The following is a 13046-nucleotide window of genomic DNA, read 5'->3' as shown; positions in this document are numbered from 1 at the left end:
ACAAGGCTCCTCCTTCTTCCAGTTCATAATTATTGTCACAAAGACTTATTTTTCGTTATACCAAGTTACAATCTCCTGTTTCAATTTGTGGCCACTGCCTCTTTTTCCCTCACTATTCATTTCAGTAAAGAGCTTGACATTGTCAGCAATTGCCCTTTATACCCTGGGATACCACTCTTCAGTTCTCTCACAGCCTTCTCTTCTTCAGTTTAAAAGAGATCTTGTACATTAGCATTTCCTCACAGCACAAATGCTCCAGTTCCTGACCACATGAGTGGCTCTCCAGAGAACTCACTCCAGGCAATCAGCCTCTTTCTTGTACTGGCAAGTTCAAAGCTAGATTTGGTATTCTTGATGCAGCTAATGAGTACCAGGTAAAGGGGAATACTCAGTTCCCTTATTGTACAGATACAGCCTGGTCTGCTGCTCCTTCATGGCCACCAAGGCACAACACTTCCTTCTGTTTAACCTACTGTGCAACCAAGATCTGTCTCAGCAGAGCTGCAACTTAGTCAGACTCTCTCCACAGAAATCTGTCAAAACTGTTATTATGCTGCACTTGGAAACTATCCAAGAGAAAAAACAGGGTACAAAATTGTGTAGAAACTACCTTTTGATAGCTCGTTGAATCCCTTATGAGTATTTGATACCTTACTGTACTCCTTATCGATATTTTTTTATGGGGCTATAGGACAAATATTCAGCACATCTCAGTATGGAAATAGAGTAAGATTATGCTATGTAGAGCTGTCTAGTGTATTTTACTATGTTCAACTCTCAAATTTCATGAATTCTATGTTTCAGGAGCTGTGGGGGTCTCCTTCAAATTTTGTCACATATTCCAACTCCTTACAATTTTCTCAGATGCTGCATAGCATCTAACCCAGTACTAGAAATCTAAATTTCAGCTGCTAAATTGTATTTGGCTCTGTTTTCAGTCAGTAAAGAGGAAGCGACCCTTCTGGGGAAAAAAAAAAATCTTCCAAACAATTGTGAACATTTGCTTTAGAATGATGTGCATTATATTGTCTTTCACAGCACAGTTCATCATATCCTAAATTAAATATCTGTGTTTAGTTAATAAAGTCTTGCACCTCAGATGGATAATTCCCAAAATTTGCAGAATATAGATCAGACAATACTGTGTTATTAACCTCCCCTTTGGGTCCATGTCAAGGTTGTAAACTCAGCATCTAAAGACTGGGTGATTTAGGGATTGGAAAAGCACATTAAACCTGGTCTGCCAAAACTAATAGGAACCTGAAAAGACAGATAATAGGGGTTGTGGATACATTTATTCCCCAGATGCTTTTTCTGTTGAGGTCTTTCACAAAGATTTTCTTCCATTTGCTTTTGGCTGGCTGGTTTAATTTTCTTTAGTTAAACAGCTGAATTATTATAGATTAGGTTTAATCCTTAGAAAAATAGTACTATGTTACATTGATAAGGGTCAAAAATACAAAGATCCATTAAAGGTCAGATAAACAATGGCAGGTGGAGAAAATTTAGGAATCTAATCAAGGAAAATGGACCATGTGGAACCAGCTGGTCTAAGACTAACAAAGGCAAACAACAAGATTGTCCCCGATGTGAGTTCCATACAGCAGTAGTCAACCAAAAACATTCTCTTCACAGAATTCTTTGCAGACCAGAGTTTTGTTGCCTATGAGGACTTTAGATTTATAGTATAAAGGACAAAGAGTATTTGAGAATTGTGTGGAAATTTACAGAAGAATGTTTAAGGACTTTGTGGGGATATTGAAGACTTAGGGGATCTTTCGGGCAAATTGTAAAGACACTGAAAGGGGGCTGAGGCAGATCAAGGAAAAAGAAGCTTGGGAAAGAGGGAGAAGGGTATTAAGGGAGATTTCTTCACTTAGTCTTAACTAGAGAACAGTAGCATTTCAGCAACTCCAATTCAGTTTCCTATACCTTTGCACTGAAACTGTGAAGAAAGGTCTAGCACATCTTTTGCACTTTTAGGTAATGTAGGGATTGCTATTGTACTGCCAAGACCCATCCATGAGATGCTGGATTATGTTATAGTAAGAGAAAATTTTCAATTTTCTGTATTCTTCTCAAGATACCACGTTTTTCCAGAGTGCTGTTGATGTTTCTGTTGATACATATTAAGACTGGAGGGCCACAATAGAGCCACAGGAAAGATCCATGGCCAAGCTTTTATAGTGTAAATCTGGCTAGAATGTGCCATTACTGAGCAATGTAAACATACTTATTCAGAAACTAGTTATGAACTAGTTGTATTTATCTTATTTAGTGTTCCTACAGTTTAATGTACAGTTTGGTGCAAGACACATTTAATGCTGAAACACAACAAGCATTCACCAAAAGGAAAAAATAGTTTACATCACATTGAAATGCAGGTTTGTTACTTACTAAAATGCCAATGGCTGCCCTTCCTATCCTAACAAAAAAAATGTTAACCAACATCTACTTTGTCTAAGAAAGTAACACAACAAGAATGGAGGAAATTTTATATGAAAGGCTGCATTTTTGTGGCCCACTAGAAGAACTCATAGGGGATATAGGCCATAGGAAATTTGAAAACTCTTCCAAAAATAATGGGAGAAAGGATATGACGTAAGATTAAATTCTACTTGAATGTGCACTCTGTGATCCTGAGTTTATTCTATGACATCAGCTCTTCAAGAATGCCTGTATTCAATGAGAGATTTTATTGATGAACATTAAAAATAGTTAATGCTGGAAGATGTAAGTAGAAATGAGAAAGAACACAGTGGGTCATTAAAACAAGAAAGACTGGGAGATATCTGCTAAGGACTGCCTGGAAATAGAATAACCAGACTTTCTTCCATTACAGCACCACTTCTCTCTTACAAGTATTCATATAGGGGGTATTATGAATATTTTTAAGAAAGTATCTGCAAGCTAGTTTAATCTAGTTTGATTTTTTTTTTTTCTTTTTGGTGGTTCAGCAACCCTCACAGCAAAATGGCATTCTATTTTTTCTAAGAGTATGCCAGAATTGTAAAGCAGTCTCTGGGTCACCTTAAGCAGTTAGTACCTTAGCTGCAGCACATTCTTAATGTTCTAAAGCTAAACCACTGCATTCCCTTGAAGAGCTGGTATTGTACAAACCAAGGTAACAGAAAAGTATTCCAATAGCTGCTGTTTACATCAAAGGCTTTCTGGCACACAGAAAGGTCTTATTATGCACAGATAAGTTGATGCATATACAAGCAAATCAAAGGAAAATCCTCCAATGTTTAACATTTCTATACACATATGTTAACTTACTGTAAACAGACATCTGTAATTCCAGCTAACCTTATTAGATTGTTTTTGCAAGGATTCCCCTGTGGGAGAAAAAAAAAAGATTTATCTACTTATTTATGCCTTCAAAAGCATAAAGTACAGTTAATAAAAGACCGTGTGTAAATAGACATACCAAGTTACTGTTCTAGCTGTGGAAGTGACCTAATATTTTAATTTAAAATGGAAGACTTTCCGTGCTTTTGTTTTTTGTCGTTTGAGCAAAACCTGGAGTAATTCAGACATATAATTCTTATTTTTCCAGCTCCCAGATATATAGTAGAACAATATTTAAAAAGTCATGCAAGGAAGCTTCAAATGATGTAGCTAACACTGTTATATCTTCAACATCAAATTGGTTAATTTATCAAAGTTCTCTTATTTAATTTCTCAATGAGGAAATACATATATATGCTTAGTTGTAACTACAAGTGTGGTATCTCCTTTCCCTCAGGAGGAATACCATTTAAGCAGTAAATACCTGATTTATCTAGTGGTTATTTATCATTCATGAACAGAACTGGAAAAAAATTTACCCAGGAGGATGACAATTATGTTCTAGTACATATCCTTAGGCAGTTGAGATATATGTAGGTATTTAAGGAAACCTGCAGTTCCTTTATAAAATTTATTTGTAAATTCAGAATAGATCAAATCAATCCAATTTTGCTTTCCCCTTAGAATATTTTAAACAAATGCTTGAGGCTAAGCATAAGCTTTATTGATTCAATTTTCATTCTGGCTTTATTGACACTGACAATCTCTCATGTCTAGACACTGCTTCTAAAACTAAGGCTGGCATGATTCTAGAAACCTATTATTCCTTTTTTAAAATTATTCTTTTTATTTTTGTTATGTTTCAGTTTAAAATTTGGCAGTCTCTTACAAAAACTGTGAACACCATTCTTCTTATATCTGAAAGAATGTCTTTTAGATGTTTCTTATAACATTAAATCAGCATAATCTTATCTGAACCAAAATCTATGATTTTATGGGAGGAATGACACTGAACAAAATTTAATCAAGTAAATGCATTCAGAAATTAATTTATGTCCAGTTAAATTTCTAGTAGCTTATGAATGACTATATATTTAACCAACAGACGATATTCCATTCTGCAAATACTTTGGCAGACTTCTTATTTGCACAGAATGTACTCCAGTACCTTTTGAAGTATCAAATTTGTCAACCTTTTTTTCAGTTTGCAAAAACTTACAGTTTTTGGAGGAATCTTGACACACTAAAGCAGTCCCATGTCTGTACCTTGATTTGATCTGTTCCTTCTTCTACCTTTTTCAGATACATTATTTATATCTGCATATGTCAGAAAAAATATTAGAAATGTAATTTTAAAAAATTTAATAAGTACCATAATTAAAATTTCCTATATAGTTAACTCCTTCTGCCTAGTTTGTAATTTACTAGGTAATTACCGTAGATACTATACTACTTCTAGATAACTTTGTTTGATCACAGTGACATAGGCCCTTGAGAGTGGGTTTTGTTTTTTTTATTAGAATGTTAGCACTGCTTATGTGTTTAAACAACAAAAATAAGAAAATTGTGTGCATGTTCCCATAGACCTGGTGAGAAAACACCTTCTAGTTTTTCCAGAGACTTACTCAGTAGTGTAGATATGTCCAAAAATATATCCATTGAAAACAGTGATATATAAGATAAATGCAAAACTGAAATGAGTTTATACAATAAATGGGAGAAAAGACATCATAAAATCACAGATTCACAGACTAGGTCAGGTTGGAAGTCCCTGCTCAAGAGGAGTCATCCCAGAGCACATTTTATATCCAGATGGTTTTTGACTGTGTCTAGTGAGGGAGACCTCAAAATCTCTCTGGGAAATCTGTTCTAGTGCACGGTCACCTGCACAGTAAAGAAGTGATCCTCATGTTAAGATGGAGTTCCCTGTGTTCCAGTTTCTGCCTGTTGCCTTTTGTCCTATCATGTGGCACCGCTCTTATTGCCTGGGTCCATCCTCTTGCCGCCCTTCCTTCAGGTACTTGTGTGCATCGGTAATATCTCCTATCAGTCATCTCCTCTGCGCTAAGAAACACCAGTTCCTTCAGTCTTTCCTCACATGTGGGATGCTCCAGTCCTGTAATCATCTTTATAGGCATCAGCTAGAGCTGCTCCAGGAGCTCCAGGTCTTTCCTGTACTGAGGAGTCCAGAAATGGACACAGCACACCACATGTGGCCTCACTAATGCTGAACAGAGTGACCTCCCTGCCGGTAATTTTAAGAGAGTTTTGAAAACCTTGGTCAAGTCAAGGTAGAACAATATCCACTGCTCTCCCATCATCTATTCACCCCATTGTCTTATCATAGAAGGCAATCAGGTTGGTCAGGCATGATTTCAATTTGGTGGATCCCTGCTGATTACTCGTGATCACCTTCCTCTATTCCATGTGCTTGATGATGTCCTTCAGGATGAAGCATTCTGTCACCTCTCTGGAGACTGAGGTGAGTCTGACAGGCAGGTAGTTCCCTGGGTCCTCCTTGCCCTTTTTGAGGACCAGGATTTGAAAACTGTCAATTGGATTAAACCAGTTTGCATGAGAAATTTAGGAATGCAGACAAAACTTTTTAGAAGTTAACAATAAATCTAATATTGTACCCTAGAGCCTAAGTCAGCAGATTTAATGGTTACTCTCAGAACTAGCTGAACAGAGCTCTTTGGCTTTCTGTCTTCACTAGATGCATGCGTGGAAGTTGTTTTCTATTTTGCTTAGCAATCCAATCCACCTAGGTCTGGTTTTGAAAGTCACGTGGTATTTTTTCCAGTCTCAAACAGCTGCTCTGGATAATAAACCTGATTCATCTTTAATGTCATGTATTTGAAATCTGCAGTACTAAACTGATGCTGAACTTGGAATAAAAATTAGTGGAGAACGTTTGTGCTATAGTTTGCTTTTATCCTTTCATCAAAATTAATTATAGCAAAATAGTCAATCTTCAAATAGAGGATTGATTTATGATACAATGAAGATAATAAACTTTGGTAGAAGTTTTTGTTTTAAAAAAAAGTTCATCTACATCAGCTCATTAGATGTACCAAAGCAGAAGTGAGAAAATTAGTGATGACTGCTATGGTCTATTTATGTGGCATCCTATCTCTATTTTAAGATAAATTTTTTATGACCTATAGACCAATATCCAAGACAGTGGCATAACAGACTATACTTGTTGACAGAATGAAGCTAAACACTAGACTCAAAGGCACCATATAAAGAGATGAGAGATGAGCATATACATAAAAAGCAAAATAGGAAAATGTATCAGAGACAATAGGGGATTTGAAATAAATTGAACTAAACTCTCAGTGAAAATATGGACCATTCCAGCATGGCAGAGACTTCTGTCATGAGATAGAACAGGCTACGTAGCCTACAGCAGAAGATGGTTTGGATTTGTTTTAGTAGTTCAGTAACTCAACAGACCAACTTGGAACTGTCTCACTTCAAGTGATGCTGGCTTGGGATTTCCCTTTTTTTCTATGTTTTCTATATTCTTTGCACATATATTTGTAGTTCTGTAGTCTATTGTATTAGTGAGTAGTTTTCCCAGTACTTTTCCATGGCTTTTCTCTAGGCAAAAAGACATAACAAATTCCAGAACTCCAAGCCCCAGGAGGTACAAGGCTCTAGGCTATCTTGGCTCTTTCTGGGAACCTAGGTCAAGGTCAGCTCTCTGAGATACATTCTCATGGACAAGGTACAGCCAATGCCAAAGTGGGGGGGCCTCCAGAGAAGGAACTTGACCTGGGGCGAATTGCATCACCTCTTGTCCTCATAACTGGTGATTTCTAGCAATTATGCTAATTTCCTAAAACCTATATAAACATACTCTTCCCTGTAGGGGTGGACTCTTGTGGACATCTTTCCATAACTGCCCCTGAAGGCTTTTAAATAAAGATCTGCTCTTATATTATCTCCTCACTAAAATTATCTTGAGTTTTATTTCCAGGTTGGGAAAAAGGCAACACAAGCCAGACTGGACTGCAGGTAGATTAACAACTTACTGTGCAGTATGGATATTTAAGTGAATGCTGAAGCCATGTACTAACACAAAATATTTTTCTGATTAATTTTATCTTTCTAACCTGTACTGATTTTAGCTGGGATAGAGTTAAATTTCTTCATGAGAGGTCATATGGTGCTGTGTTTTGGGTCTGTTACCAAAACAATGCTGATAACTCATCAATAGTTTAACTACTTCTGAGCAATACTTACTCAGCATCAAGGCCTACCCTTCCCCTCAAAATTCTACACCAGTGAGGAACCTGGAAGTGCACAAGGAGTTGGGAGGGGACAGAGGTGGGATGGGTGACCCCAAGAGAAGTGATATTCCATTTCATGTGAAGTCAGGTTCATCAACAAGAGCAACAGAGAAAGAGAAGAGGATGGGGATTTTCCAATGCTGTTTATCCTCCCAAGTAACCATTATGCAAGATGGACCTCTGCTTTCCTGGACAATGTTGAAAACTATCAATGGGAAGGAGCGAATTCATTCCTTGTTTTGCTTTACATGCATGCACAACTTTCTTTAGCTATTAAACTACCTTAGTGTCAACTCACATGTTTTTTGCATTTTTCCACTTCTCATTCTCTTCCTCATCCACTGCTGGAGAGTGAATGAGCAGCTCTGTACTGCTTAGATGCCTACAGGGATTAAATCACAACAGACCCATAACAGTTTTGCACAGTCTCATAATTGTTTTTTTTACATGTACATACCATAAACAGTCTATGAAATCTTGCAAGTATTCAATAAAATGTGCAATTGTTTTAGCTTCCAAAACTCATTAAATTTAAATTTTCAGTCCTTTAGGTAAGTCAGAGATCTTTTTGGTTTTGAGATACACAGTGTACTGTTTCATCATATTTAATCTTCTATACTTCCATTATTCATCAGTGATTACATTTGTAAAGCAAATATTACTTATATTGCAGTTTAGTGTCACCCCAGGCTATATGAGAGAATATGACTTACTAATAGGGAATCTTAGTTTAAACCCATTAGTACAGTAAGTACATTTCTTACTCAATTCTATATGTAAACATCAAACACCAATTTTGACTTCTTAGCCTGTGGGCTGGTTGATGTGGTATACACAGTGTTTATTAATAGAGTACATTTATAATGTACATACCATAGCTAAAATAGGCTAAAACTCCATGATTATTTTGAAACTAACCCACTAGATATTTGCCCCTGATTGATCTCTTCTATATCATGTAAACTGAAACTACCATTACTTGTGTGCAATCAATTTTTAGCCTTTTGCTTCTGGAAAATCACTCTAAGTTGTTCATGCTACAAAATTTGTATCAAAACAAATGAATCAATTCATGATAGTGGGGAAAAGAGAACAGCAAGCCTTTCCTTCTGCTAAGGTCTGGAGAAATCCCCTATACTAGTGGGTAAGACTTCTTCCTTCCTGTTCTAATTTTTCTTAAAGATTAGACATTTTGGAAATCTAAATCAAATATACATTTCTAATAAAACTAACTAAGTTTCTCTCTCAGGCTAAACCATTGTAAAATATGGCATATAAATTTATATATATTACAAATATGTTATACAATTTAATGCAGATTAAGGCAATTGTAGATCACAAAATACCAAGGTTTAAATAGCAAAGCTAGAATGGATTTGTATGTATCATTATGAATCTTCTTTCCTGGCTCTCCACAGGTAGTCTCAGTTTCTGAGAAAACCCATTGTAAAGCAGTTTGTAATGGAAGAGAAACCAATCACAGTTCAACATCACACAGCTGTCTTCCTCTTGACTGTCTTTTGGTACTTGACTAGCTCATTTTCCTTGGAGAAAATTGTTAGAATCCAACTCTGTTTTTTTCAACTGAAGCTCAGAATTAACCTAATGGAAGTAGCAGGCTAATTCCTAGTCCTGGTGCCATCTACAGATTTTCCTCCTTTTCTAGTTTGCAGCTCAACACCTTTTTTAGAGGTCAGTAACTCTATCTATTAGAACCTTTGTAAAATTTTCTTACCGTTCAAAACAACTTGTGTTTTCTCACAATAGTTTATAACAGACCATGTATTTAATCTATTTCTTCCTATTTAGCCTGTTTTTTTCATAAAGCTGTTTGTTATTTCTTTTCTATTCCTATATCTTTTTTCAATACAGAAATTAGCATCCATTTGCCACCCATTCTCTTCACTTGTAGCACAAGTAAACTAATATCAAGAAGGGCTATATAATTATTTACATATAAAGTCATGTTTTACGGCTTGAATATGAAATATTTTTTAAAGCATGCTACAAGTATCAGTGAACAAGAGAAAATGTATTTTCAGAATAAAATTTACACTAAATGAGTAAATACACTAATATTATCCCTGTAAAATTCCCAGCAAGAACAAAAATCTTCTACATAAGTTTATATTTTATTTTTTTCCTTCTCAGATAAATATATTAATAGCATACCACCTTCAGGTATGTTTTTAATATAAAAAAAGAAACTAAAATGAGATACCTGGACATATAAACATCTTGATATCAAAGCAGGCACTCCAAAGTTATGGAAAATTTATTGGAAATAAATTTGTTGTTGTTTATTTTTTGGGTTTTTTTTAAAGACTTATAGAAGTAAATGTATTCTGTTCGAAAACTCACAAGGCAACAAAAGATGTAATTTACACTGAAGATATGAGTTTATATAATTCCATTGATACCAGTCCCACTCCTGTCTTTCTGAGTAGCAGATGGTTGTAATATATGAGAGCCACACTACCAATGTAAATAATAAGCATTGTTACCTTGTTTTGCTTCTGTCTCACTGGGATGCAACCAACTAACATAATTTACTTCAACTGTTCTCTGCAGGAATTATTCTGTGTTCACAGTACAGTACAATAAGGCTCGTAACTCCGAATTTTTACTTGAAACCATCTAAAGAGAAAAAAGTTGACTGCTCAAATAGTTTTTTCTCAGGGGGTGATAAACTTGTGGCAAAACATTGAAGGTCTTGTTAGTCACTTACAGCTAAGTGGTAATGCCATTGATTTTTAACACAGGAACTGTTATTGCCCCGACCCTTTTAATTATGTCTTTTCTGGTATTCCATCTAGTAATGCAAAGAAAATTCAAGCTGCAGTGATCCTGAAACTTGTATTGAATAGGAAAATATAAGACAGACAGACAATTAGCAAGCTTGCTTTATTTGTTTTTGCTGGTCTTTGCAGAAAATAAAGGATCATTTCTCATGGTCTGCTGCATATTCATATATCGCCTGCATACATTGTTTCTAGTTTTCAGATGTGTGCTAACTAAAAACTTCAGGGCCACATTTTTTATGGGTTGTAGGGTTTTGTTTTTTCTTTCCTTGTTTTTGGTTTATTTTCCCCCCAGTACTTATTTGATAACTGTCAACTGACAAATAAAGGCCAATGAAAATGTGTAAATTTTGTCCCAGGGTAAAGGTATTATCAGAAAATGAAGAGGCACAATAGAAGCAAGTGGTAATACTCAAAAATAGAGTATGATTATTATAAACAAGCCTCACACTCAGTAGCAAAATTCTTGATAACAGAAATACATAATCCTTTAAATCAAATTATCTACAAGCTATGAAGCAAAGATGCTGTTGGAAATATCTTTTCAAACATAGAAGTAATGGATAATGGAAATAGTACGTAAAGAGGTTAAAAAATTCCAGTCAGTGTAGACTTCAATGGGGCAGGTTAAACAAAAATTAGTTTTAGCATAGAATAGTAATCTTTAGGGAAGACAGTGTCTTGATGACCTTTTGAGAACATGTCCTGTCTTATTTTACGTGGTACTAGGATTTTACAGCTAATACTCCATCCAAAATGCTCATAACAAACTGATTCTGTCTTGAAAAGTTTTAATTTGTAATGAAATAAAGGATTTAAAAGATATCAAAAAACATTTTTTTCTGATCGTGTTTATTACAAAATATTGTTATCAAATACCACAGCTATTAATGAGATGAAAACAAGATCAAAGGCTTCAAAGCTATTAAAGTAGAACATGCCATTAAAAACGTCATTTGACGTCTTCCTAACAAAGAATGTTAATCCACTCCAAATAGTTTTGTTAATCAAATAATATTTAAATTCATTTTAGTGCTTTTTTAAACTGATCTTCATATTTCCAAAAGGCAAAGTAATCAAGACATTAGAGAAGATCAGGAATCTAGAAAAAAATTGACGAAGTGCTAATTCTTGGGAAATGAAAATTTCTCTTAGCAAGGAATTTTTTCACTCAGATTTAATAAAAAAAACCCAAACAACCAATGGAAAAAAAACCAACTAAATCTACCTCATTGTAGGACCCCAAAGTGAATGTGTGAAAGCTTACAGGCAGTAGCTAACTACATAATAGGTCAGCATTCTGTTGTGTCCTACTGACTCCAGCTTACAAAATAATTCCAAGTACATCACTGTTCCCATCACAGAAAATTTCTGAACCTGAAAGATGAAAGCAAAGATGACAGAAAAAGCTTCAAGGTAGAAGGCATCCAAAGCTTCCACCTTAAAAGATGAAATATCAACATTTCAGTTAATATTGAAAATATCTTTTATTGATTGAAATATGTTTTTACTTTGATTCAGCTTTTCATGTATAGTATACATACGTTTACAGAGATAAAAAACCAGGTCACAATGCTGCATAATATTTCTGCCAGAGAAGGACAACACAGTTGAGGCTGTTTAGATACATAACTTGATTAGAGCTAAAATAACTTTATAATTTAAAAAATTCAACAATATTTTAATTGACCGGTTGAAATGTCTGCTTGCTTATAAATCTATGAAACATTACATTATTTTTCAATATTATGTCACAATTTGTGTTGCCTTCACCTCTAATAATTATATTATAGAAAGATAAATTGAATGAAATGGAGAAAAAATTTCTGGTTTCTGCTTTAAGTAAAAACATGGAATGAATGAATGTAAATAACCCTGGTGATCAGGTATCCATTTAATTTCAGAGTGATATTAAATTTTTTCCCACCATTCTAAGACACCTTTTTTAATAATATGGCAAAAAAGTAGAAAAATAAGTTTAGATTAGCAAGGCATTGATGAGGAAGCAATTTCTTATATGGGAAGTTTATAAATCTGAGATCTGAGGCAATCTCTTTGCCTCGTTGCATTTGTACACCCAGATCTCTCACATTGCTTCCTGGAACAAGACAGCTGAAAGTCATCATTATTTGGATCAATGCAAGTAAATAACTCAGCATTCAAAGTTCTCAGTGTGAAAAAGTACTTACTGTTAATGGCTATAAGTATTACATTTCTTTTAGAAATCTAATTTTGCTATTGCCATTATATATTATACTTCCTTTGCACTAGTGTCATTTGTGGTAACAAAACCAGATACTAAGTACATTAGTGCAGGTTTATTTTCAGTATTTTAATAACCTCTACATTTCATTTTAAATTTGTAGGTACATATTAATTAAGCAGTACAGGAAAATCTCTGCATTACCTAAGTGACATGCTCTTCTTTTAAGGGTTTTAAATAACTGTACCTTGTTAAAAATAGAAGCAAAATAGTTAAAATTAGGGTTTGTCTTTATAGAACTATTTAAAATTATACTGTTTTCCATATTTTTCTTTTCTGAAATCCTATTTTGTAAAAAAGTCATGTTTTTATCTGTCATTTTGTCTACAGGTGTTGACTACACACTAGGAATCTAGTACACTGACTCCTGCCCTCTGGCCTGAGAGGAAAACT

The 13046-nt window shown here is 34.8% G+C and overlaps 1 long non-coding RNA gene across 2 annotated transcripts; it reads right to left on the bottom strand.

Annotated features, from left to right (window-relative positions):
• Nucleotides 1-1296: 1296 nt before the first annotated feature.
• Nucleotides 1297-11163, bottom strand: LOC107200162. 2 transcript variants are annotated; one of them, XR_001519534.2, is made up of 5 exons: nucleotides 10094-11163; nucleotides 7888-7971; nucleotides 4511-4608; nucleotides 3280-3338; nucleotides 1297-2676 (listed from the first exon to the last, which is right to left on the bottom strand). It is a non-coding gene; the product is annotated as an uncharacterized LOC107200162 (long non-coding RNA). The 2 variants fall into 2 exon arrangements; XR_004497299.1 differs by having other exon boundaries at nucleotides 1297-3338.
• Nucleotides 11164-13046: the final 1883 nt, after the last annotated feature.

The sequence above is a fragment of the Parus major genome, chromosome 1 (genome assembly GCF_001522545.3).
Source record: "Parus major isolate Abel chromosome 1, Parus_major1.1, whole genome shotgun sequence".
Classification (NCBI taxonomy): domain Eukaryota; kingdom Metazoa; phylum Chordata; class Aves; order Passeriformes; family Paridae; genus Parus; species Parus major.
This window is presented reverse-complemented; position numbering and strand designations above follow the sequence as displayed.